Consider the following 25,447-nt stretch of genomic DNA (forward strand, 5'->3'; position numbering starts at 1 on the left):
TCAGGAGCCATTCAGCAGCAGGGTGGCCTCCCCCACAGCCAAGAACTAGTTTCACTCCTTGCAGTGCTAGCCCAGGAATCTTCTGTCTACCTGGCCAGGACCATAGCCTTCCTTGCACCTGCAGGGATCCAGTGTCATTGGCCCCACAGGTGTGCAGGAAGCCCTCTGCAGCTCTGCTGTCATGGTCCTGCTGCCTCTCTCTCTTGCCAGAAGGGCTGCAGAGGGCTCTCTGATGCTGCAGTGACACTCAGTCCCTGTAGGTTTAAGGTATAGGGGCTGTTACTGATGGAGATTTTTTTTGTTGAGAGATTTTGGAATGTTGGCTGAAAAATGGATGTTTACAGACATCTCTAATTTATATCAAATCCTGCCAAGCCTAAATCTATTTTGTTCATGTTAAAAAATGCTGGTGACCTTTGTCTGGAAACGCGTTAGAGCCACCATGCTTTGGAGCAGGGACTTGGAGTTTTGCAGGGGGGGTGGCCTTTGTGTCAGTGACATGCCTATGATAATCTTCCAAATTTGGCCAGTTCATAAGCCTTTGAGAAATTGCAGTTTGTACATGATCAGACACTTGCTAGAACTTAACAGCTAAAATCTTTGAAGATTCTGTCTTTGCTAAGCATGTTTCAGCCAAGGTGAAACAGAACTCTCCCTGCAATTGCATCTCTGGGCTGTGTTGGGTTTGGATCCAGGCACTGGAAATGAGAACAGGGAGACTTTCTGCTGTGCTCTCTCTGCCTCTGGGTCTAGGCAATGTAGAAGAGGAAGCTTCTTGATCCCAATACAGTGGGGACAAGAGCTGGACCGACCGGGGTGAGGAAGTGAGAAACAGAGCTTGTGAGAAGATTGGGACTGGGAGCCAACTGAAGAGACACTGGGAGTGACTGGGTAAGAGGACTGGGAACCAAGAAAGGAAGTGGGGGAGGGGACTGAGAGTGAGTGGGTAAGAAGACTAGCAGCTGGGAAGGGCTATGGGGGGAGTGGGAGCCAGTAGGTGAAGGAGAGACTGAGATTGGATGAAGAGCTTGGTGTGGAGACTGGGGCTGACACATCAAGGAGACTAGGACTGGGAATCAGTGGGGTTAGAGGAAAGAGAGGAACCAGGGTATGGGATGGGAACTGGCACTGGCTGGGTGAAGAGATTGCGACAAGGAGCCAGGAAAGGGTGTGTGTGTGTGTGTGGGGGGGGGGGGACTGATTAGATTAGGAGTCTGGGGAGAGAGACTGGTATTAGGAGTCACTTAGGACAGGGAATTGTGGGTGGGGGCAACTGAAGGCCAGTTGTGGGGAGATATCTGATGAAGAACTGGAAGGTGGGGATGGGACTGTCTGGGCAAGGAGCTTGTGGAAAACAGGTAGGTGGAGGGAACTAGGAATGGTTGGGCAAGAAGAATGGGACAGAGAACCCCAAGGGGAGATTCCAACTGGGATGAGAAGCCCAAGGGGTGGAGACTGGGATGGCTAGATGAGGAGAATGGGACTGGGACAAGGAGCCGGGGTGGGGAAAGAGATAGGACTGGGACAAGTTGTCTGTGCAACCATAATTCAGTCGTCTTGTGCATATACATCATTCTATAGCGTATTTAATTACATGTTCACATACATATTCACCCTACCTCATTCAGTGCACAGACTGACCAGTGTTTACTTAATGAACATCAATTCAATATTTGCAGAAACCGCCCTGCAAAGCAATTCTTAGACTTAAAATAAAATTATGAAACTACAGAGATACTCATTAACTGTGAGATACAGACTTGGAAAGGAGCTTCTTAGAAATACAAGAGTGCTTATAAATAGTGAGAACAAAGTCCTGTTGAAAGAGAAGTTTGAAATTATTTGTATTGTGATAGTACGTAGAGGCCAGGGTGCCACTGTGCTAGGCATTGTATAAACAAAAAGAGACAGCCCCAATCCCAGGATGTTATTCACCACCCATTTCTCAAACAAAATTTCAGAAGTTCAGACAAGAAATGCAAAATGACCCAATCAGCTTGATAAAGCAATTCTAGATTGATGGTCAATAGAAAAAGCCCTAATGTTTCCAACCGTAAACATGTACTAGGGCTATAATGGTACAATTACTGCATATGGTGAGATTCTGTACAAAGTTCATGATATCATAATACCACACACCATGAATTTAGAAATGCTAAGAATAATCCATAGTGCCTGTATGGGTGTTAGAAAGTGCAACAGTTCTATTCTGGCCTGATATGAATGCTGCCATCAAAGAAAACCTATCCAAAGTGTGAAATCTGCAATACTGTTAGGAAAACAGGATTCAAAAGAAAAGTCTGAAACCACTTGAGATTGGAGCAAATCTTTCTGAATTAAATTGGAAACTTTGTCTTTTAATAGTAGACTACTACTCAAATTTCTTTGAAATAGAACTGGTGCAGAAAACATCAAGTAAAACTGTAGCAACATACTGTAAATTGCAGATCTATACTTGGTAATGCTAGAATATCAAAATATACTTCACTAGACTAACCAATTCAGAGATTCATGAGCAGGACAAAAACTTCAGTGTCAACATTCACCAATCTGTTTGAACCAAACATAATTAACCCTGAAGTAGTTACAAATGAGCTATGTGCCAGGAAGTTGGAACAGAAGAAATACTACAACAGGAATCAGAGTAGCAGCCGTGTTAGTCTGTATCCGCAAAAAGAAAAGGAGTACTTGTGGCACCTTAGAGACTAACAGATTTATTAGAGCATAAGCTTTCGTGGACTACAGCATCCGAAGAAGTGGGCTGTAGTCCACAAAAGCTTATGCTCTAATAAATCTGTTAGTCTCTAAGGTGCCACAAGTACTCCTGTTCTTTTTACAACAGGAATGTGAAACCATTGCCCACAGTGCAAGTAGGAGAGAATGTTGGATTGCAAATATAGTGGCTGGCAACAAGCCAAGTTCACAGGGATACTGTACATTTGCACCAAGGCTATATTCCACAGCCACCCTTAAAAGTCAGTCCTGCGGGAGAAACTGAAAATATTTAAACAAAACCAACGAGGCTCTCTCCTTCAAAACATCCTAAATGTTCATGCCCTGAAGGAAGTAATACATGACCACGTCTTCTCTGACAATAAATTCCACCAGAAGAGCGAGCAAACAGATTCCTGGCAGATGATGATGATGATGATGATGTAAACAGCTTTATTGGAGCCTTGCCATGTGACAGTGGTAAAGCCTTTTGCAACCCTGAGCTGTCATGTGAATGGGACCAGGAAATGATCAGCCTTTTACCAGTACTCCTATGTGTTACACCTTTATTACATCTGGTTTGCTGCAGAATTTCGTTCCATAATTGAAGGCCTTTCATATAGATCACTCTGGGTCCTGGCAATCACAAGTTGAAGTCTGGACTCGGTCAGATGAAGTTTCCCTGCTGAGGGAGCAAGTAGACTGGGGAGCAAAGAGACAGACATTTCCTGACTCAACATGACCCTAACTCTTTCAAGGCTTTCAAGAGGAACTCAAGGACCTCAAAATGGATATGAATTCAATTATTGGTCAGTGCAGAATGCAGAGCACTCTGTGTGATATTCATTACTCCTGAGGGAATTCTGTACCAAAAAAATTAAATATTTTGCACCAAAAAAAATTCTGCACACAATATTTTAAAATTCTGCAAATTTTATTTGGTCAATAAATAAATGTGGAGGCTCCAGCAGGGCAGTGGGGAGCAGAGGCCAATGGCTGCCCTGCAGCCCCCCTGTACACAGACTCAGCATTGAGGCTGCACCCAAGCCTGAAACAGTGCATGGGCTGGGGCTACCCAAGAAACGCCCCGGTGCCATGCCCCTCCATGCCAGGCACACCAGGTGTGAGTGGGCAGGCTCAACCTGAGAGAATCCAAGTGTGGAGGGGCTTGGGGGGGGGGAATCTAGGTGTCGGTGAGATGGTTCTGTGTGGGGCAGTCTGAGTGCAGGCTGCTTGGTGTGGGGTCCAGGGGGATCAGAGTTAGGTTGACGCAAGACCGTTTAAGTCAACCTAATTATGTCAGTGTCTACACTAGAATGCTGCTTCTGCCAAAGTAAGTCCCCCGCTACGCTGACATAACTCCACATTTACCTCCAGCTATGAACCCCGCACCTGGCTGAATAGGGCAGGTTGTGAGCACCGGGGCAGAGGGGGCCCAGCTATGAGCCCGCATCTGGCTGTCGTTAGCAGTTGTCAGCACTGGGGCAGCTGTCAGTGATAGGGGACAGATGTGAGCCCCACCAGGGCTGCTGGGCTCTAGCTGTCAGTATCCCACTTCAGTTGGTGGAAGCGCTCCTGGTGAGGATGTGCACCACTGACAGAAGGAGCAAGTGTGGATGTGAATCACTGCTTTAATTGCTGCAACGGCTGTACGTTGACTTAAGTCGACTTAATTTTGTAACGTAGACAAGCCCTAAGAGATTGGTTAGCAGCTGTTCTCTCCCTAAGGAAGTGGCTGTTAGGAGCTCTATTTAAATAAAGACAGGATAAGTCTGCCTCCCAAACTGGGTTTCAGAACTTAAGAATGGCCCTACTGGGTCCGACCAAAGGTCCATCTATTCCAGTATCCTTTCTTCTGACAGTGGCCAGTGCCAGGTGCCCCAGAGAGAATGAACAGAACAGGTAATCATCAAGTGATCCATCCTCTGTCACTCATTCCCAGCTTCTGGCAAACAGGCTAGGGCCACTATTCCTGCCCATCCTGGCTAATAGCCATTGATGGACCTATCCTCCATGAATTTATCTAGTGCTTTTTTTGAACCCTGTTATGGTCTTGGCCTTCATAACATCCTCTGACAAGGAGTTCCACAAGTTGACTGTGCACTGTGAAGAAATACTTCATTTGTTTTAAACCTGTTGCCTGTTAATTTCATTGGGTGACTCCTAGTTCTTGTGTTATGAGAAGTAGTAAACAACATTTCCTTATCTTTCTCTACACCAGTCATGATTTTATAGACCTCAATCGTATCTCCCCTTAGCCGTCTCTTTTCCAAGCTGAAAAGTCTCAATCTTTTTAATCTCTCCTCATATGGAAGCCATTCCATACTCCTAATGATTTTTGTTGCCCTTTTCCAATTCCAATATATCTTTTTGAGATGTGGTGACCACATCTGCACACAGTATTCAAGATATGGGTGTACCATGGGTTCATATAGAGGCAACATGTTATTTTCTGTCTTATTATCTATCCCTTTCTTAATTATTCCCAGCATTCTGTTAGCTTTTTTGACTGCCGCTGCACATTGACTGGATGTTTTCAGAGAACTATCCACAATGACTCCAAGATCTTTTTCTTGAGTGGTAACAGCTAATTTAGACCCCATCATTTTATATGTATAGTTGGGATTATACTTTTCAATGTGCATCACTTTGCATTTATCAACATTAAATTTCATCTGCCATTTTGTTGCCCAGTCACCCAGTTTTGAGAGATCCTTTTGTAGCTCTTCACAGTCTGCCTGGGTCTTATTTTTAGTAATTTTGTATCATCTTCAAATTTTGCCACCTCACTGTTTACCCTTGTAGCTACAACTAGTGAGGAGTGCTGAATAAAAATATGCACTGAGTTCTAAGCTGCACCCCTGCACATTTTCTGATACAGAAATGTTCCTTGGGCCCTACTAGAGCATTCTTTAATATGAGAAGGTGGATCTAATTTATTTAGTTTATAGACTATCTTTATGCAATCTGATACCCATTTCAAGAGTCTTTGGATTGAAATAGCCTGCCTTTTAGACTTGTCTCCAAACATTACAAATAGCCTAAATGACTTGTGGAAAGGCTTTGTACTTTGGAGATAGTAGGAGAGTGCTCTCAAGACATCCGGCATGTGAAGTGTGGTTTCTCCAGAAGTCAAATAAGGTGTGGGGAAGAACACTAGAAGGCATGTAGATTGATTCAAATGAAAGTTCAGACCACCCTGGGTAAGAACTTAAGAGTGAGGTTAGAGAATCAGAAGTGTGGGACTGGAAGGGACCTCAATAGGTCATCTAGTCCAATCCCCGGCACTCAAGGCAGGACTAAGTAATATCTAGACCATCCCTGACTGGTGTTTGTCTAACCTGTTATTAAAAACCTCCTGTTAAGGCTGATTCCCCATTCTGGCACTTTGAGTGCAGAAGGTGGGGGGCCCGCAAGGATTTTAAAAATTAATACTGGCCACTCCAGGCTGGTATTAAACTCCCAAGGTCACAGTTTCTCTCTGACAGTTTCTCTCTGACCTTGGATGGGTAGATGCTGCCATCACCCAAATGCAAAAAAACCCCTTGGGACCCAGGAAGGCTCACTTGGGAATTCCTTCCTGTGGGGTACCCTCAAGCCCTTTCACAGACCCCCTCTGGGGAAGAGCTGAGAAGGGGGGGAGGGAAGGGAAATTAGCTGTTGCCCCCAGCTAATTAAACAACATGTGCAGAAACCTCTTAGGACACCAAAACTCCAATCCTGTTCTTAAAAAAAGGTAAATTTTATTAACCTCCCCCCCCAAAAGGAAATACGCGTGGAACAGACAGTTACTCACCTTTGTAACTGTTGTTCTTCGAGATGTGTTGCTCGTATCCATTCCAATTAGGTGTGCGTGCGCCGAGTGCACGATCGTCGGAAGATTTTTACCCTAGCAACACTCGGTGGGTCAGCTGAGACGCCCCCTGGAGTGGCGCCCTTATGGCGCCGGATATATGCCCCTGCCGACCCAGCACCCCCTCAGTTCCTTCTTGCCAGCTACTCCGACAGTGGGGAAGGAGGGTGGGTTTGGAATGGATATGAGCAACACATCTCGAAGAACAACAGTTAAAGGTGAGTAACCGTCTTTTCTTCTTTGAGTGCTTGCTCATATAGATTCCAATTAGGTGACTCCCAAGCCTTACCTAAGTGGTGGGGTTGGAGTCAGAGGTCGCGGAGTGAAGGACCGCTGAACCAAATGCCGCATCATCCCTGGACTGCTGCACTATTGCATAGTGGGAAGCGAAGGTATGCACGGATGACCAAGTTGCTGCCCTACAGATCTCTTGTATGGGCACATGAGCCAGAAAGGTAGAAGATGAAGCTTGAGCCCGATAGAATGGGCAGTGAGGTGGGTAGTTGGGACACCAGCCAAGTTATAGCATGCACGGATGCATGATGTAATCCAAGACGAGATTCACTGTGAGGAGACCGGGAGGCCCTTCATCCGGTCTGCCACCGCTACGAACAACTGGGACATCTTCCTAAAAGGTTTTGTTCGTTCGATGTAAAAGATGAGAGCCCTACGAACATCTAGGGAACGTAGCTGTTGCTCTCGTCGCGAAGCATGTGGCTTCGGAAAGAAGACCGGGAGGAAGACGTGGAAGGCAGATACCACCTTAGGGAGGAAGGTGGGGTGTGGTCGCAGCTGTATCTTGTCCTTATGGAACACCGTATACGGCGGGTCCGATGTGAGGGCCCAAAGTTCTGACACTCGTCTCGCTGATGTGATAGCAATGAGGAAAGCTGTTTTCCAGGAAAGGTACAAAGCGAGCGGGTGGCCATTGGCTCAAAGGGGGCACCCATGAGTCTAGATAGGAACAGATTGAGGTCCCACGTAGGGGCCAGATGATGAATTTGCGGGTACAGACGTTCCAAACCCTTGAACCTGCTGACCATGGGATTGGAGAAAACTGAGCACCCGTTTTCGCCAGGGTGGAAGGCTGAAATCGCTGCTAGGTGTACTCTGATGAATGAGAAAGCTAGGCCTTGCTGTTTCAGGGACCAGAGATACTCTAGGATGGTAGGTACTGGCACCTCCAGAGGGACAGTATTGCTCAGGGCACACCAGCAGGAGAAGCGCTTCCATTAGGCCAGGTATGTGGACCTAGTGGAGGGCTTTCTGCTACCCAAGAGTACTTGCTGCACTGAACTGGAGCAACGCAGTTCAGATTGAGTTAGCTATGCAGCATCCATGCTGTGAGATAGAGGGACTGCAGGTCCGGATGACATAACCTGCCGTGTTCTTGAGTGATCAGATCCAGCCACAATGGTAGAGGAATTGGTTTGGTCACCCACAGATTGAGAAGTGTGGTGTACCAATGCTGTCTGGGCCACGCTGGAGCGATCAAGATTAAGAAGGCCTTGTCTCTGCGTAACTTGAGAAGGACCTTTTGGACCAACGGGAACGGAGGAAGGCATAGAGCAGGTGGTCTTTCCACGGTATCAAGAAGGCGTCCGACAGGGAGCCCGGGGAGCGTCCCTGGAGAGAGCAGAACACCTGGCACTTCAGATTCTCGCAACAGGCAAAAAGGTCTATGTGGGGAAATCCCCACTTCCAGAAAACAGAATGGATAACGTCCGGACGTATTAACTACTCGTGAGCCAGGAAGGACCTACTGAGGCGATCTGCCAAGGTGTTCTGGACTCCTGGGAGAAACGATGCCACTAGGTCGATTGAGTGGGCTATGCAAAATTCCCAGAGGTGTATGGCTTCCTGACAGAGGAGGGACGACTGCGCTCCGCCTTGCTTGTTGACGTAAAACATGGCCGTTGTGTTGTCTGTGAAGATTGTGACACAACAGCCCTGAAGGTGTTTGCGCAATACCTGACATGCCAGGCGTACTGCTCTCAGTTCCCTGACGTTGATGTGCAGGCTTATTTCTTGTGCAGACCAAAGACCTCGTGTGCAAAGGTCCACGAGGTGAGCGCCCCAGCCCAGAGATGACACGTCCATGGTCAGGACTAGAGAGGGCTGTGGGGCATGGAATGGCATCCCCGCACAAACAAAGCTGGGGTTTTGCCACCAACCCAGAGACAATAAGATCTCCGTCGGCACCATGAGTACTGTGTCCAAACTGTCTCGGCCTGGACAGTACACTGATGAGAGCCAGATCTGAAGTGGACGGAGGCGTAGTCTGGCATGTCTGGTCACGAAGGCGCACAAGGCCATGTGGCCCAGAAGACCGAGGCACGCGCGTGCTGTCAAAGTCGGGAAGTTTTGGAGGCCGTGAATAATGGTCATCGTGGACTAGAAGCGGACCTGTGGTAGGCACGCCCTGGCGAGATTAGAGTCCAGGATCGCCCCAATGAAGTCTGTTCTTTGGGTTGGCTCCAAAGTGGACTTTTCGGTGTTGAGCAGCAAGTCCAGTTGCCTGAACAAGCTCATGACGAACTGAACATGAGACTGCACCTGTAGTTCGGAACGACCGCGAATGAGCCAGTCGTCGAGGTACGGGATCCGATGTCAGCGGAGCAAGGCCGCTACAACAGCCATACACTTTGTGAAGACCCTTGGTGCTGCGGATAGGCCGAAGGGAAGAACGGTAAATTGGAAATGCTGCTAGTTGACCAAAAAGCAAAGGAATCGCCTGTGCGGCGGGTAAACTGCTATGTGGAAGTACGCGTCCTTCATGTCGAGGGCGGCGTACCAGTCTCCAGGATCCAGGGAAGGGATAATGGTCCCCAGGGAAACCATGCGGAACTTCAACTTTACCATTAATTTGTTGAGTTCGCGCAGGTCCAGGATGGGCTGTAGTTCCCCCTTTTGCCTTGGGGATTAGGAAGTAATGGGAGTAAAAACTCCTGCCCCTCAAATCCTTTGGGACCTCTTCCACCACTCCGACAGACAGGAGCGCCTGTACCTCCTGTAAGAGGAGTTGCTCATGAGAGGGGTCCCTGAAGAGGGACGGGGAGGGAGGGTGGCAAGGGGGGAGGGGGCAAAACAAACTGAAGATGGTATCCAGTTTCCACCGTGCGTAGGACCCAGCGATCTGACGTTATGCAGGACCACGCAGGGAGGAAATAGGAGAGGCGGTTGAAGAAAGGCGGGAAAGGATCCTGGCAAGGAGACTGGTGCTCCGTCCTCGGGCGCACCTTCAAAAGTTTTGCTTGGGCCCCGCCGATGGTTTTGGGAGGCCCTGATTCTGGCCTGATTGAGGACCAGATTGTCTCCTCCTATTACCATGACCACGCCTTCTAGCGAAGTCTTGCCGCGGTCGAGGGTTAGGGTAGGTGCGCTGCGGTTGAGGCCAGAAGGGCTTACGTTGTGTCACCAGGGTATGCACGCCCAATGAGCGCATGATGGCCCGGTTGTCCTTCAGACTCTGAAGTCTGGGATCGTTTTGTCTGAGAATAGCCCCGGCCATCAAAGGTCAGGTCTTGAATAGTCTGCTACAGCTCTGGTGGAAGACCGGACACTTATAGCCACGCCCGAGGCTAGAGTCCTAGCCGCCAAGTCCGCCGCGTCTAAAGACGCCTGCAGGGATGTCCTTGCCACTTTCTTGCCTTCTTCTAGCAAGGCCCCAAACTCCTTCCTGGACTCCTGGGGAACCAACTCCTTGAACTTCCCCATCGAGTTCCAGGTGTTATAATTATAATGGCTCAGGAGGGCCTGCTGGTTAGCTACCCTAAGCTGTAGTCCACCCGTTGAATAAATCTTGCGCCCGAATAAATCCAGGCACCTAGCATCCTTGGACTTAGGGGCGGGCACTTGCTGGCAGTGTCTCTCTCCCCCTCGTACAACAAGGGAGCAAGGTTGGGGGTGAACATACAAATATTCATAGTCCTTAGAGGGCACCATGCATTTCCTCTCCACCCCTCTGGCCGTGGGAGGAATAGACACTGGGGACTGCCAGATCGTATTGGCATTCACCTGGATGGTCCGAATAAAAGGTAAGGCTACACGTGTGGGGGCATCGGCCAATAAAATGTCCACCACCGGATCCTCAACTTCCACCACCTCCACCTGGAGGTTCATGTTCTGTGCCACCCTACGTAACAATTCCTGGTGTGCACAAAGATCTATAGGCAGTGGGGCCAGAGGAGGACGTGCTCGCCATGGCCTCGTTAGGCGAGGATGAGGACGACATCCCCGGGACTAGCGGATCCTGAGAAGGTCTGTTTGAGGAGGGTCCGGTTGCCCTAGGCCCACCATGTTAGGGGCATGGGCCTGATCTGATGGCAGGGCAGCCCCCTCCGAGGCTATCGGGGGAGGGCGGCTCACAGTGGCCTCAGGCACCTGATGCTACGAATGGGCAGAGCGAGAAGCACCTGAGGGGACACCTTTGGCTTGGTGGTATGCCCAAGGAGTCCAGAAGGACCATTGCGGGGGTCCCTGGTCAGGATCCTGTCCTTCATCTTGCCCCTGGCTAGCACCATCCGCGTCTTGGCCCTGGACGTGGTAGCCACTCCCCGCTTGGGACAACGTCGAATTTGGTCGTGAAGGCCAAGGCAGTGCTGAACGCACGTGCTGCAATGCACCGTCCCGCGCCTGGGAGCTGGAGACCAGTGCCAGGGTCTTGAGTGGTACTGCAATCGGGATCGGGACTGACTGTCATAACGGTGCTGGGAGGCCGATCTAGATCTCGACGAGGACCTACGGCCCGGACGGGGACGGGATCGGCCGCGAGACGATCGGTGCCGGGACCAGTGGCGGGAGCTGGATCGGTACCGATCATACTAGGAGGGAGACCTTCATGAGACGGAGCAGCGCCGCGAGTACGACTAGTGCCGAGATGGGGATCGGTGCCGGGACTGCGAGCGGTGCCGAGACCGGGACCATCGGCGGAATCGGGACCGCGACCTGGACTGGGACCGAGATCGGTGCTGAGCTGTCTCGCATGAAGGTGGGCTTCCCTATGGATGGAACAGTCCGCACTGGCGGTGCCGGAGGGTGAGACGGTCCAGTCAGCATGATCAAGTCGCGAGTGGTGGAGAAGGTCTCCGGAGTGGACGGCAGGCCGAGCTCAACCACGGTGTGCACCGGGGAGCTTGTGTGCACCGGACTCAACGGTGCTTGCGGCGCCGGAATCGACGGTGCTGGAGTTGGAGCCTTTGCGGGGCGGTCCGGCGCAGGCCGTTGCTCCAGTGGGGGCACAGGCGGCGCCTGCAACTGCACAGGAGCAGCAGGTGGTTTGTGCTGCTTCTTGGGCCGCAGAGACAGTGAGTGATGTCCTGTCTGTACTGGTGCTGGAGACAGCTGGTGCCAAGAGTCTTTGCTGGTGCTGGGTCGTTCCAGTGCCGGAGGCGCGCTTTGGACCAACGGCATCTGGTCTGCGCGCTGTGCCGAGGGCACCGGGCTAAGTGCCGCTTCCATTAGGAGCTGTTTTTTTTTGTCCGAGGCTTGAAAGCCTTACAAATGCGGCACTTATCTGGTTGATGGGATTCCCCCAGGCACTTCAAGCAGGAGTCGCGGGGGTCTCCTATAGGCATTGGCTTGAGACAGGCTAAGCAAGGCTTGAAACCCGGAGACCTAGGCATGGACCCTGGTACCGGGGAGGAGGGAAGGGGATAAACCCCGTTTCCTCCAAGTACTATCTACACTATCTACAAAACTTACTATTAACTACACTGTAACTGTTGAAACTATTAAAACTAGACTAAACTATCTACAGTACAATGAGTAAAGAGCTAGGGAGGCGGAGATCAGCTATGCCGCGCTCCACAGTTCCAACGACCGTCATGGGCAGTAAGAAAGAACGGAGGGGGCGCTGGGTCGGCAGGGGCATATATCCGGCGCCATAAGGGTGCCTCTCCAGGGGGCGCCTCAGCCGACCCACCGAGTGTTGTGAAGGTAAAAATCTTCCGATGACCGTGCACGCGGCGCACACACACCTAACTGGAATCGATATGAGCAAGCGCTCGAAGAAGAACTTAGGCTTTTTGCTAGATCTTTAAAAAAAAAAAATTACAAAAACTAAGCATCAAGATAGCTCTCTTGAGGTTCAACTTAAAAGTTACAAGCAAAACAAAAGCATCTGGGGTTAGCACAGATAAGTCAACAAGCCTTACAGAAAATGAAAGAAATAAACCTAATCATGTCTATCTAAACATTCCCTGTCCCAATGAATCCTTCTAGGTATGGACGATGATTTTTCATACCTGGTCCAAACTTTACACAGCATTCCAGCTGCCCCATCTCTTCAGCCCAGAGAGAACAACAGAGAGACAAAGGGAAAGCTTTTCTCCCATTTTAAAAAGTTCTAGCCTTCCCATTGGCTCTTTTGGTCAGGACTTTTTAACTCTTTGCAGGTAAAGCAAGCAGAGAACAGCTGTCCTGGGACCAGTTTTGTTCAGTATCTTCATTAATGAGCTGGAGGATGGCGTGGATTGCACCATAAGCAAGTTTGCAGCTGACACTAAACTGGGAGGAGTGGTAGATATGCTGGAGGGTAGGGATAGGACACAGAGGGACCTAGACAAATTAGAGGATTGGGCCAAAACCAATCTGATGAATTTCAACAAGGACAAGTACAGAGTCCTGCACTTAGGATGGAAGAATCCCACCCAGTGCTACAGACTAGGGACCAAATGGCTAGGCAACAGTTCTGCAGAAAAGGATCTAGGGGTTATAGTGGATGAGAAGCTGGATATGAGTCAACAGTGTGCCCTTGTTGCCAAGAAGGCTAACAGCATTTTGGGCTGTATAAGTAGGGGCATTGCCAGCAGATTGAAGGATGTGATCATTCCCCTCTATTTGACATTGGTGAGGCCTTATCTGGAGTACTGTGTCCAGTTTTGGGCCCCACACTACAAGAAGGATTTGGAAAAATTGGAAAGAGTCCAGCGGAGGGTAACAAAAAATGATTAGGAGGCTGAAGCACATGACTTATGACGAGAGGCTGAGGGAACTGGGATTGTTTAGTCTGCAGAAGAGAAGAACGAGGGGGGATGTGATAGCTGCTTTCAACCAGGGCCGGCTTTAGGCCGATTCAGCCGATTCGGCTGAATTGGGCCCCGCAGCTGTCCACTCCGCCCCCAGCTCACTCCCCCCTCCTCCCCTGCTTCCCGCGAATCAGATGTTCGCGGGAAGTCTGAAAAGGGGCAGGCGGCGGCAGCAATAGGTAAGCTGGGGCGGGGGGGGGGGGCGTGAGGAGGGCTCCTGGGAGGCGTGGCGTGGCGCAGCCCAGGCCGGCCCTGGCCGAGCGGCCCCGGCTCCAGCCCAGCACGGGCCCCAGGGCACCGGCCCTGGCCGAGGGCGCCGGCCCGGCCCCACGGCTCCGGCCCAGTTCTGGCGCCGGCCGAGCACCCCCGGCCCCGGCCCGAGCGGCTCTGGCTCCGGCCCGGCTCGGGCCCCGGGGCAGCGGCCCCAGTTCCGGCCGAGCACCCCCAGCACGGCCCCACGGCTCCGGCCCCGGCCGAGCAGCCCCGGCTCGGGCCCCGGGGTGCCGGCCCGGCCCCGGCCCAAACACCTCAGGCCCCGGCGGCTCTGGCTCAGGCCCCGGGGCGCTAGCCCCGGGGCGCCGGCCCTGGCCCCAGCCGAGCAGTGCCAGCCGAGCACCCCCGGCCCGGCTCGGGCCCTGGGGCGCTGGCCCGAGCGGCCCCGGCCCGAGCCCCTCCGGCCCCGGCGGCTCTGGCTCGGGCTCCGGCGGCTCTGGCTCGGGCCCGGGCCGAGCGACTCCGGCCTGGCCCCGGCCCCAGCGGCTCCGGCTCGGACCCAAACCCCGCGACCCCAGCCCGAGCAGGGCCCAATTCCTGGGGGCAAGCCCCGCCCCCAGGAATCGGGCCTCGCTCTTGCTAAGGCCGGCCCTGCTTTCAACTACCTGAAAGGGGGTTCCAAAGAGGAAGGATCTAGACTGTTCTTAGTGGTACCAGATGACAGAACAAGGAGTAATGGTCTCAAGTTGCAGTGGGGGAGGTTTAGGTTGGATATTAGGAAAAACTTTTTCACTAGGAGGGTGGTGAAGCACTGGAATGGGTTGCCTAGGGAGGTGGTGGAATTGCCTTCCTTAGAGGTTTTTAAGATCAGGCTTGACAAAACCCTGGCTGGGATGATTTAATTGGGAATTGGCCCTGCTTTGAGCAGGGGGTTGGACTAGATGACCTCCTGAGGTCTCTTCCAACCCTGATATTCTATGAAGAGGGACTTTATAACTAACTGGCTGGCTGGGTGCTCATAAAAGGGAGCTGCCCTCCCCCCCATTTATCACACCTCCAAGGACAGAGATTCCACAACCTCCCTACTCAATTTGTTCCAGAACTTAACTACCCTGACAGTTAGGAAGCTTTGCCTAATGTTCAACCTAAATCTCCCTTGCTAGAATTTAAGCTTTATTGCTTCTTGTCCCATTCTCGGAGGTTAAGGAGAACAATTTTTCACCTTCCTCCTTGTAACAACTTTTTATGTACTTGAAAACTGTTATGTCCTCCCTCAGTCTTATCTTCTCCAGACTAAACCATTTTTTTCTGTCTTTCCTCATAGGTTATGTTTTCTAGACCTTTAATCATTTTTGTTGCTCTCCTCCAGACTTTTTCCAGTTTGTCCAGATCTTCTCTGAAATGTGGTGCCCAGAACTGGACACAATACTCCAGCTGAAGCCTAATCAGCATGGAGTAGAGTGGTAAAATTACTTCTTGTGTCTTGCTTACAATGATCCTGCTGATATATCCCAGAATGATTTGCAACATTGTTACACTGTTGACTCATATTTAGCTTGTGAGCCACTGTAATCCCCAGATCCCTTTCCACAGTATTCCTTCCTAGCCAGTCATTTCCCATTTTGTATATGTGCAACTAATTGTTACTTTCTAAGTGGAATACTTTGCATTTGTCCCTATTGAATGTGATCCTATTTACTTCAGACCATTTCTCCCGTTTGCCTAGATCATTTTGAATTTTAATCCTATCCTCCCTAACACTTGCAACCCCTCCCAGCTTGGTATCATCCGCAAACTTTATAATGTACTATGACATTATCTAAATCATTGAAGAAGATATTGAACAGACCCAGAACCATTCCCTGTGGACCCACTCAATTGGTCCTTCTTGTTTGACTGTGAACCACGGATAACTACGCTTTGGGAATGATTTTCCAACAAGTGATGCACCCATCTTATAACAGCTCCATATAGGCTACATTTCCCTAGTTCGTTTATGAGGAACTCATGTGAGACAGTATTAAAAACCTTACTAAAGTTAAGATATACCACATATACTGCTTCCCCCCCATCCACAGGGCTTGTTTCCTTGTCAAAGAAAGCTATTAGGTTGATTTCACATGATTTGTTCTTTACAAACCCATATGGATTGTTACTTAGCACCTTATTAACATCTAACTGTTTGCAAATGGATTACTTGATTATTTGCTCCATTATCTTTTCATGTGCTGAAGTTAAGCTGACTGGTCTGTAATTCCTCAGGTTGTCCTTATTTAGAGATTGGCACTATATTTGCCCTCTTCCAGTCTTGTAGAATCTCTCCCATCTTCCATGAATTTTCAGAGATGAAATAGCTAATGGCTCAGATATCTCCTCAGTCAGCTCCTTGAGTATTCTAGGATGTATTTAATCAGACCCTGCTGACTTGAAGACATCCAACTTATTTAAGTACAGCAGAATCCTGTTTATCTGGTCTAATTGGGGCCAGATCAGATAATCGAAAATTTGGATAATGCGGCAATGAGCCGGATTACAGCCTACTTCTGGTAAAGAGTACAGTACCAGTTTTTAAAAATGCAGAAATGATAAACTGAGGGAACTCAGAAATAGAATAGTATTGCTGTTGTTGCAATTTAAAATTATAATTTCTGCATTTTTAAAAACTGATTCTTCTAGTAAAGAGTAACGGTTCATGTGTGCTGTAAATAAAAAAAGGCAGTTATGTTTTAATTCTTTTCCGGGAGCAGCCAGCTAGTTTAAAAACAACTCTGCATCTTAAAATAAGGGCTAGAAAGCTCTTTGCCCATTCTCTGGATTAGTAACTATCCTGTGTGTGCACTGGTTATTTGGTTAATACGAAGAGCTGGGTAATGGATTGCTTGATAAACAGGAATCTACTGTAATTTTTAAATTGATCTTTGCCTATTTTAGCTTCAGATACTGTGACGGCGCCCCCATATGGCTTTATGGAAATATGCTTATGAATACATATAACATAACTGGAATATGTTCTGTGCGACATATGCCATGTAACATATCTATGTAAAGGTTATGATCTACTGAATCTATTAAAAGAACAGGAGTACTTGTGGCACCTTAGAGACTAACAAATTTATTGGAGCATAAGCTTTCGTGGACTACAGCCCACTTCTTCGGATGCATATAGAGTGGAACATATATTGAGGATATATATATATATATATATATATATATATATATATATATATATATACACATATATATATATATATATATATATATATATATATATATATATATACACACACACACACACATAGAGAGAGCATGAACAGGTGGGAGTTGTCTTACCAACTCTGAGAGGCCAATTAAGTAAGAGAAAAAAACTTTTGAAGTGATAATCAAGATAGCCCAGTACAGACAGTTTCTTTTGCCTAGAGACTGTCCGGTGCTTCAGCAGGTGAAGTGAAAAAACAGATTGACAGAGCCAGACGAGTACCCAGAAGTCACCTCCTACAAGACCGGCCCAACAAAGAAAATAACAGAACACCACTAGCTGTCACCTTCAGCCCCCAACTAAAACCTCTCCGGCGCATCATCAGAGATCTACAACCTATCCTGAAGGATGATCCTTTACTCTCACAGATCTTGGGAGACAGACCTGTCCTCGCTTAGACAACCCCCCAACCTAAAGCAAATACTCACCAGCAACCACACATCATTGAACAAAAACACTGACCCAGGAACCTATCCTTGTAACAAAGCCCGATGCCAACTCTGTCCACATATCTATTCAAGAGACATCATCATAGGACCTAATCACATCAGCCATACCATCAGGGGCTCGTTTACCTGCACATCTACCAATGTGATATATGCCATCATGTGCCAGCAATGCCCCACTGCCATGTACATTGGCCAAACTGGACAGTCTCTACGCAAAAGAATTAATGGACACAAATCTGACATCAGGAATCATAATACTCAAAAACCAGTGGGAGAACACTTTAACCTGTCTGGCCATTCAATGACAGACCTGCGGGTGGCTATCTTACAACAGAAAAACTTCAAAAATAGACTCCAACGAGAGACTGCTGAGCTGGAATTGATATGCAAACTAGATACAATCAACTCAGGATTGAACAAGGACTGGGAATGGCTGAGCCATTACAAACATTGAATCTGTCTCCCCTTGTAAGTATTCTCACACTTCTTATCAAACTGTCTGTACTGGGCTATCTTGATTATCACTTCAAAAGTTTTTTTTCTCTTAATTGGCCTCTCAGAGTTGGTAAGACAACTCCCACCTGTTCATGCTCTCTGTATGTGTGTGTGTGTGTGTGTATGTATAGCTCCACAATATATGTTCCACTCTATATGCATCCGAAGAAGTGGGCTGTAGTCCACGAAAGCTTATGCTCTAATACATTTGTTAGCCTCTAAGGTGCCACAAGTACTCCTGTTTGTTTTGCGGATACAGACTAACACGGCTGCTACTCTAAATAACCTTAGTAGAGCATTTGGTCAGTTCCTGGAGAAAGGAATTCGCAAAGTTAAGTGACCAATCAGGAAGCACTTAAGGAACAATGCATATTGGAATGCTCCAATCCACATAAGAAGTTTTCCTAGAGACATTCAAGATACCAAGATACCAAGAAGCAATGGCTTCTGCCTGTAAAAACTGAGAGTCATGCATGGACATGTGACTTGCCCAGGTGACTCCAGAACTCCCATCTTGGAGCTGGACTTTGCATAGGAGAGAGGAGGGCGTCTCCATCCACCAGAGAGTCTATTTAAGACCGTAGGAGACCCCTCCATTTTGTCTTCAGCTGGCTAAAGAGAGGGCCTGTCCACCCCCAAAGGTACCTGAAAGAAACTGGAACAAAGGACAGTGACTGCAAGGGGTGTGAGTGATTGCTGGACCCAGGCTAAAAGGAGATTAGTCTGTAAAAGGAAGCATTCTGGAACTGGTGAGGATCTTATCTGTACTCAATTGTATTACTGTATTAGGCTTAGATTTACGTGTTTTATTTTATTTCACTTGGTAATTCACTTTGTTCTGTCTGTTACTATTTGGAACCACTTAAATCCTATTTTCTGTATTTAATAAAATCACTTTTTACTTATTAATTAACCCAGAGTATGTGTTAATGCTGGGGGGGGGGGAGGAGGGGAGGAGGAACAGCTGTGCATATCTCTATCTGTGTTATAGAGGGCAAACAATTTACGAGTTTACCCTGTATAAGCTTTATACAGTGTAAAACGGATTTATTTGTGTTTTAGACCCCATTAGGAGTTGGGCATCTGAGTGTTAAAGACAAGAACACTTCTGTGTTGTTTTTTTATATTCATCTTTCGTAATTTGACCCAGTTTCCACTCTCTGTAGGACTCTTTTTTTTTTTTTTTTTTTTTTTTTTGAGTTTCAGCTCACTGATGATCTCCTGGTTAAGTCAGGGTGGCTTCTTTTCATACTTCCTATCTTTCCTATGCAGTGGGATAGTTTGCTCTTGTGCCCTTAATAATATCTCTTCAAAAAACTACCAACTCTCACCCTATTTTCCCCCTTAGACTTGCTTCCCACCTTCCAATTCCCCGAGTTTGCTAAAGTTTACCTTCTTGAAATCCATTATCTTTATTCTGCTGTTTTCCCTCCTACCATTTCTTAGAATCATGAACTCAATCATTTTCACTCAAGCTGCCTTCCACTTTCAAATTCTCAACCAGCTCCTCCCTATTTGTCAAATTCAAATCTAGAACAGCTTTACCCCTATACTTGCTTTCTTCACCTTCTGAAATAAAAAATTCTCTAATGCATTCCAAGAACTCATTGGATAATCTGTGCCCTGCTGTATTATTTTCCCAACAGATGTCTGCGTAGTTGAATACCCCCATCACCATAAAGTACTGTGCCTTGGATGATTCTGTTAGTTGTTTTTAAAAAGCCTCATCCACCTCTTCTTCCTGGTTAGGTGGTCTATAGTAGACCCCTACAATGACATCATCCTTGTTTTTTTACCTCCTTTATCCTTTACACAGAGACTTTCAACAAGTCGGTCTCCTATTTCCATCTCAACCTCAGTGCAATTGTATACATCTTTGATATACAAGGCAACACCTCCTCCCTTTTTCCCTGTCTGTCCTTCCTGAGCAAGCTGTACTCTTCTATACCACTATTCCAGTCATGTGAATTATCCCACCTGTGATGTCAACTATGTTATAATTGTGATTATTCACTAGTATTTCTAGTATCAGAGGGGTAGCCATGTTAGTCTGGATCTGTAAAAGCAGCAAAGAGTCCTGTGGCACCTTATAGACTAACAGATGTATTGGAGCATGAGCTTTCATGGGTGAATACCCACTTCGTCGGATGCATGTAGTGGAAATTTCCAGAGGCAGGGATAAATATGCAAGCAAGAGTGAGTCAGGCTAGAGATAACGAGGTTAGTTCAATCGGGGAGGATGAGGCCCTCTTCTAGCAGTTGAGGTATGAACACCAAGCGAGGAGAAACTGCTTTTGTAGTTGGCTAGCCATTCATAGTCTTTGTTTAATCCTGAGCTGATGGTGTCAAATTTGCAGATGAACTGAAGCTCAGCAGTTTCTCTTTGAAGTCTGGTCCTGAAGTTTTTTTGCTGCAGGATGGCTACCTTTAAATCTGCTATTGTGTGGCCAGGAAGATTGAAGTGTTCGCCTACAGGTTTTTGTATATTGCCATTCCTAATATCTAATAACTAGTATTTCTAGTTCTTCCTGTTTACTTCCTATACTACTTGCATTAGTATACAGACATAAAAGATACTGATTTGATTTCCCTTTTATGTTCCCTCTTCTCTCCTTTGTGCCCACTATAATTGCCCACGCTCCCCCCCAGCTTCTGACCCTTCATCCAGGTTTTCATCTTTTTGACTGACTTGTATGCTTTTGTCTCCTGCCCCGTCAAACCTAGTTTAAAGCCCTCCTCCCTAGGTTAGCAAGTCTGTATCCAATATGCTTTTCCCCTTCCTTGATAGGTAGAAGTCCTTCTTGAATAGCATCCAGTGGTCAAGGAAGCTGAAGCCAAAGCCTTCCTGGCAATATCATCCACACAGCCATGCATTGACCTCCAGAATGAATTTGTTTGCCTGTACCCCTACCTCTTACTGGAATGATCAAAGATCATATGCCCCCAACTCCTTCCGCTTTGTTCCCAGACCCCAGTAGTCACGTCTGGTCTGCTCAGGGTCACATCTTGAAGTATTTTTAGTGCCCACATAGAATCATAAGACTGGAAGGACCCTCAAGAGGTCATCTAGTTCAATCCCCTGCACTCATGGCAGGACTAAGTATTATCTAGACTATCCCTGACAGGCGATATTTGTCTAAACTGCTCTTAAAAATCTCCAATGATGGAGATTCCATAACCTCCCTAGGCAATTTATTCCACTGCTTAACCACCCTGACAGTTAGGAAGTTTTACCTAATGTCCAACCCAAACCTCCCTTGCTACAATTTAAGCCCATTGCTTCTTGTCCTATCCTCGGAGGTTAAAAAAACACTTTCTTCCCTCCTCCTTGTAACAATTTTCAAGTACATAAAAGATTATGTCCCCTCTCGGTCTTCTCTTTTCCAGACTAAACAAACCTATTTTTTTCAATCTTACTTCATAGGCCATGTTTTCTAGACATTTAATCATTTTTGTTGCTCTTATCTGGACTTTCTCCAGTTTGTCCACATCTTTCCTGAAATGTGGCACCCAGAACTGGACACAATACTCCAGTTGAGGTCTAATCAGCACGGAGTAGAGTGGAAGAATTTCCTCTCTTGTCTTGCTTACAATACTCCTGCTGATGCATCCCAGAATGATGTTTGCTTTTTTTGCAATAGTGTTACACTGTTGATTCATATTTAGATTGTGGTCCTCTATGACCCCCAAATCCCCTTCCGCAATATTTCTTCTTAGGCAGTCATTTCCCATTTTGTATTTTTGCAACTGATTGTTCCTTCCTAAGTGGCGTATTTTGCATTTGTCTTTATTGAATTTCATCCTATTAACTTCAGATCATTTCTCCAGTTTGTCCAGATCATTTTGAATTATTATCCTATCCTTAAAAGCACTTGCAACCCCTCCCAGCTTGGTATTGTCTGCAAACTTTATAAGTGTACTCTCTATGCCGTTATCTAAATCATTGATGAAGATATTGAACAGAACTAGACCCTGAACTGATCCCTGTGGGACCCCACTCGTTATGCCCTTTAGCATAATTGTGAACCACTCTTCAGCGATGTGGAGTAATCAGAGATGGTTACTCTCTGGGAACGGTTTTCCAACCAGTTATGCATCCATCTTATAGTATCTCCATCGAGATTGCATTTCCCTGGTTTGGTTATGAGAAGGTCATGTGAGACAGTATCAAAAGCTTTACTAAAGTCAAGATATACCATGTCTACCGCTTCCCCCCATCCACAAGGCTTGTTACCCTGTCAAAGAAAGCTATCAGGTTGGTTTGACACTATTTGTTCTTGACAAATCCATGCTGTTTCTTATCACCTTATTATCTTCTAGATGTTTGCAAATTGATTGCTTAATTATTTGCTCCATTATCTTTCCAGGTACAGAAATTAAGCTGACTGGTCTAATTCCCCGGGTTGTCCTTATTTCCCTTGTTATTGTTTGGCACTATATTTGCCATTTTCCAGTCTTCTGGAATCTCTCCCGTCTTCCATTACTTTTCAAAGATCATCGCTAATGGGTAAGATATCTCTTCAGTCACCTCCTTGAGTATTCTAGGATGCATTTCATGAGGTCCTGCCAACTTGAAGACATCCAACTTGTCTATATGCATCCGAAGAAGTGGGCTGTAGTCCACGAAAGCTTATGCTCTAATAAATTTGTTAGTCTCTAAGGTGCCACAAGTACTCCTGTTCTTCCAACTTGTCTAAGTAATTTTTAAATTGTTCTTTCCCTATTTTAGCCTCTGATCTTACCTCATTTAGACATCCAATCACTACCAACCTTCTTGGTGAAAACTTCTGCCATTTCCATGGATGAGTATCATGGGATATTAGTCACCGGGCCAGATGATCCTCGACAATTTCCCCTCTATGTTCTCTCTTCTCTCCTTTGTCCCTGCTCTAATCGGACATGCTTTCCTCCTCTTTCTCTCCCCCCCCACCCCCCCGAGATTCCGACCCTTCACCCAGGTCTTCATGTTTTTGACTTACCTGTAGGGCTTCTCTTCTGCCCCGTCAAACCTAGTTTAAAAGCTGCCTTATCTTTGTAAATTCAGTGTGATGGTCCAGCCATTAGCACTTGAAGCTCACTCACCCTTTGAGTAAAAATGGGGGTCAAAAATGTTGTCTTGATAGAGGAATGGTATAAGGAGTACAATGCTAAAGGCACAGTGGGGGGTATTCCCCAAGAGTACAATATTTAAGTCCCAGAGAATGGGAAAGTCTATCACTGGGGGAAATGTGTGGATCAGACCTTTCAAGAACCGGGACACAGTTGGATGTGTGAAAGTAATATGTTCTTGGAGGCTGACAGGCAGATGCTGCTGAAAGCTAAAGGAACTCTTAACTTGGTTGATTGAATGTTACAAGAATAATAAATAGTCCAGAATAACAGCAATAGATAGCTATAAGGATTGAAGGTCATGCTGAGGAGCTCAGAGCAAAAAATATTTCCATTTGGCTCTGTATTAGTCCATAGAAGTCTTTCTGCTTTGAATCAAAATATATTGTACGTTGGTGGAACAGCTCCAATCTAGTTCATGTAACGAGCTAGCATCTATGCTGTCATATAGAGGCAAGTGATCTGGGCATAGGATCAGGCCCTGATTTTGTGAAATAACATCCATAAGATCTGGAAAAGTGATGGGTGGCTGAATTGATAGATGCATCAGTTTTGAATACCAGAGCATCAGTTTTGAATACCTGCTCTAGTGCTCTCAGTATTAGGTCTTTGTCCTATCTTACTTTTCTGATGACACTGGGGACTAACAGGATTGACAAGAAGGCATGTATCAAGTCTCTATTCCACTGGATCAGGAATGCATCCAAAAGGACCCATGGGCTCATGCCACCTCAGGAGCAAAATGTCTGGCACTTCTTGTTCAAATTGGTGGCAAAGAGATCTGTGGTGGAAAGACCCATTGAGAACTGAGTCCATTCATGACTGGTAAAGCATTTCAGACTGAGTTGGTCTGCCACGTTGTTCTGAATAGCTGATAAGTGTAGAGTTATGACATTGATCTGGTGTTTATGCTCCAGTCCCATAAATTAATCGCCTTCTGAGAGGGGATGATCTCACTTCACCTTGTTTGTGAACATAGTGCATTGCTTCAGTATTGTCTATCAGGACTTGAATGGTGGTCCCTTGGAGGAGGGGCTGAAAAGTTCTACTGAACACGTGCTCTGAGTTCTAGCATATTTATGCGTAAATGAAAATCTGCTGGGGACCACCAGCCTCGTGTCTGAAGATGGTCTAGATATGTTCCCCAGCCTCTGGTGCTCCCATTATCAGTGTCCTAGTGGGTGGATGGCGAAGCAAATGGGACACCTTGGCAGACTTTTTGCAGGACTTTCCACCACAATAGAAAATATAGGACTTTTGGGGCAATTACGACCCGCAAGTTCATGCAGTGCTTTTCAGGCTGATAAACTGAATTTAACCAGCCTTGAGGGGCCAAAAGCAAAGTCTGGCATGGAACAATCACAAAAGTGCATGTGGCCCAATAACTGGAGACAGTCCTTCACTGAGGTCCTTGTCCAGATATGGGAAAACTGTGTGGGCTGCCCAAATAAGACATCAGAGTTACAGAGAACTTTTGTAAACACTCTGGTGCTGTTGCTAGCCCAAAGGGAAGGACTCTGAACTGGAAATATTCTTGGCCCACCATAAACTGCAGGAACCTTCCGTGGGAGGGATGAATGTTTACATGAAAGTATGCATCCTTCATGTCGAGAGCCTCAAACCACATCCTTCTGGTGGGGTAGGGGCTATTGATACTAACGTAGCCATCCTGAATTTTGACTTTCGAATAAAGATGTTTCGTTGCTGAAAGCCCAGAAAGGATCTCCACCCTCCATCTTTTGTGGGGGCTACAGAATATGGGGAACAGAACCTTCTCCCTTGATACGGAGGTGAGACACGCTGTATTGCCCCTTGTTGTAGAAGGGAATCTGTCTCTTGATGAAGAATCACCTCATAATAGTGGTCCCTGAAAGGGGACCAGGAAAGGGGTTTATGAGGAAGGAGGGAAAGGAACTCGATGGCGTATCCTTGATGGATAATTTCCAAGACCCAACTGTCTGTAGTGATCAAATCCCAATTGTGGGTGAAGAGTGCAAGATGGCCCCCCAAAATACTGGGGGAAGAGGTGGGTGGCATCAGTGGTTGTAGGCAGGTCTCAACCGAGATGTCAACAGTAGCCTTTTGTAGGCAGTGGGGAATGGGTAGAGGGCATGGTGGTAAAGGGAAACAAGAAGCAAGGCCTCAAACCTCTGTCATTTCTATGTAGGCTCAGCTGGACACTGGAGGAATGCTTGAGGAGGGGTGGTATTTTCTTGTTGGAGCCAGAGTGTAAATCCCCAGGGAGCATAGAGTCAATCTTGAGTCCTTCAGCAACGGTAGGGACTCCTCCGTTTTCTTGCTGAAGAGATTTAACTTGTCAAAAGGGAGGTCC

The 25,447-nt window shown here is 47.1% G+C and overlaps 1 long non-coding RNA gene across 1 annotated transcript in view; it reads left to right on the forward strand.

Moving 5' to 3' along the window:
• Window positions 1–25,447, forward strand: part of LOC101945903 (uncharacterized) — a 49,677-nt gene that overhangs the window by 2,293 nt on the left and 21,937 nt on the right. The gene's annotated exons all lie outside the window — the stretch shown is intronic.

The sequence above is a fragment of the Chrysemys picta genome, chromosome 6, assembly GCF_011386835.1.
Source record: "Chrysemys picta bellii isolate R12L10 chromosome 6, ASM1138683v2, whole genome shotgun sequence".
Classification (NCBI taxonomy): Eukaryota; Metazoa; Chordata; order Testudines; family Emydidae; genus Chrysemys; species Chrysemys picta.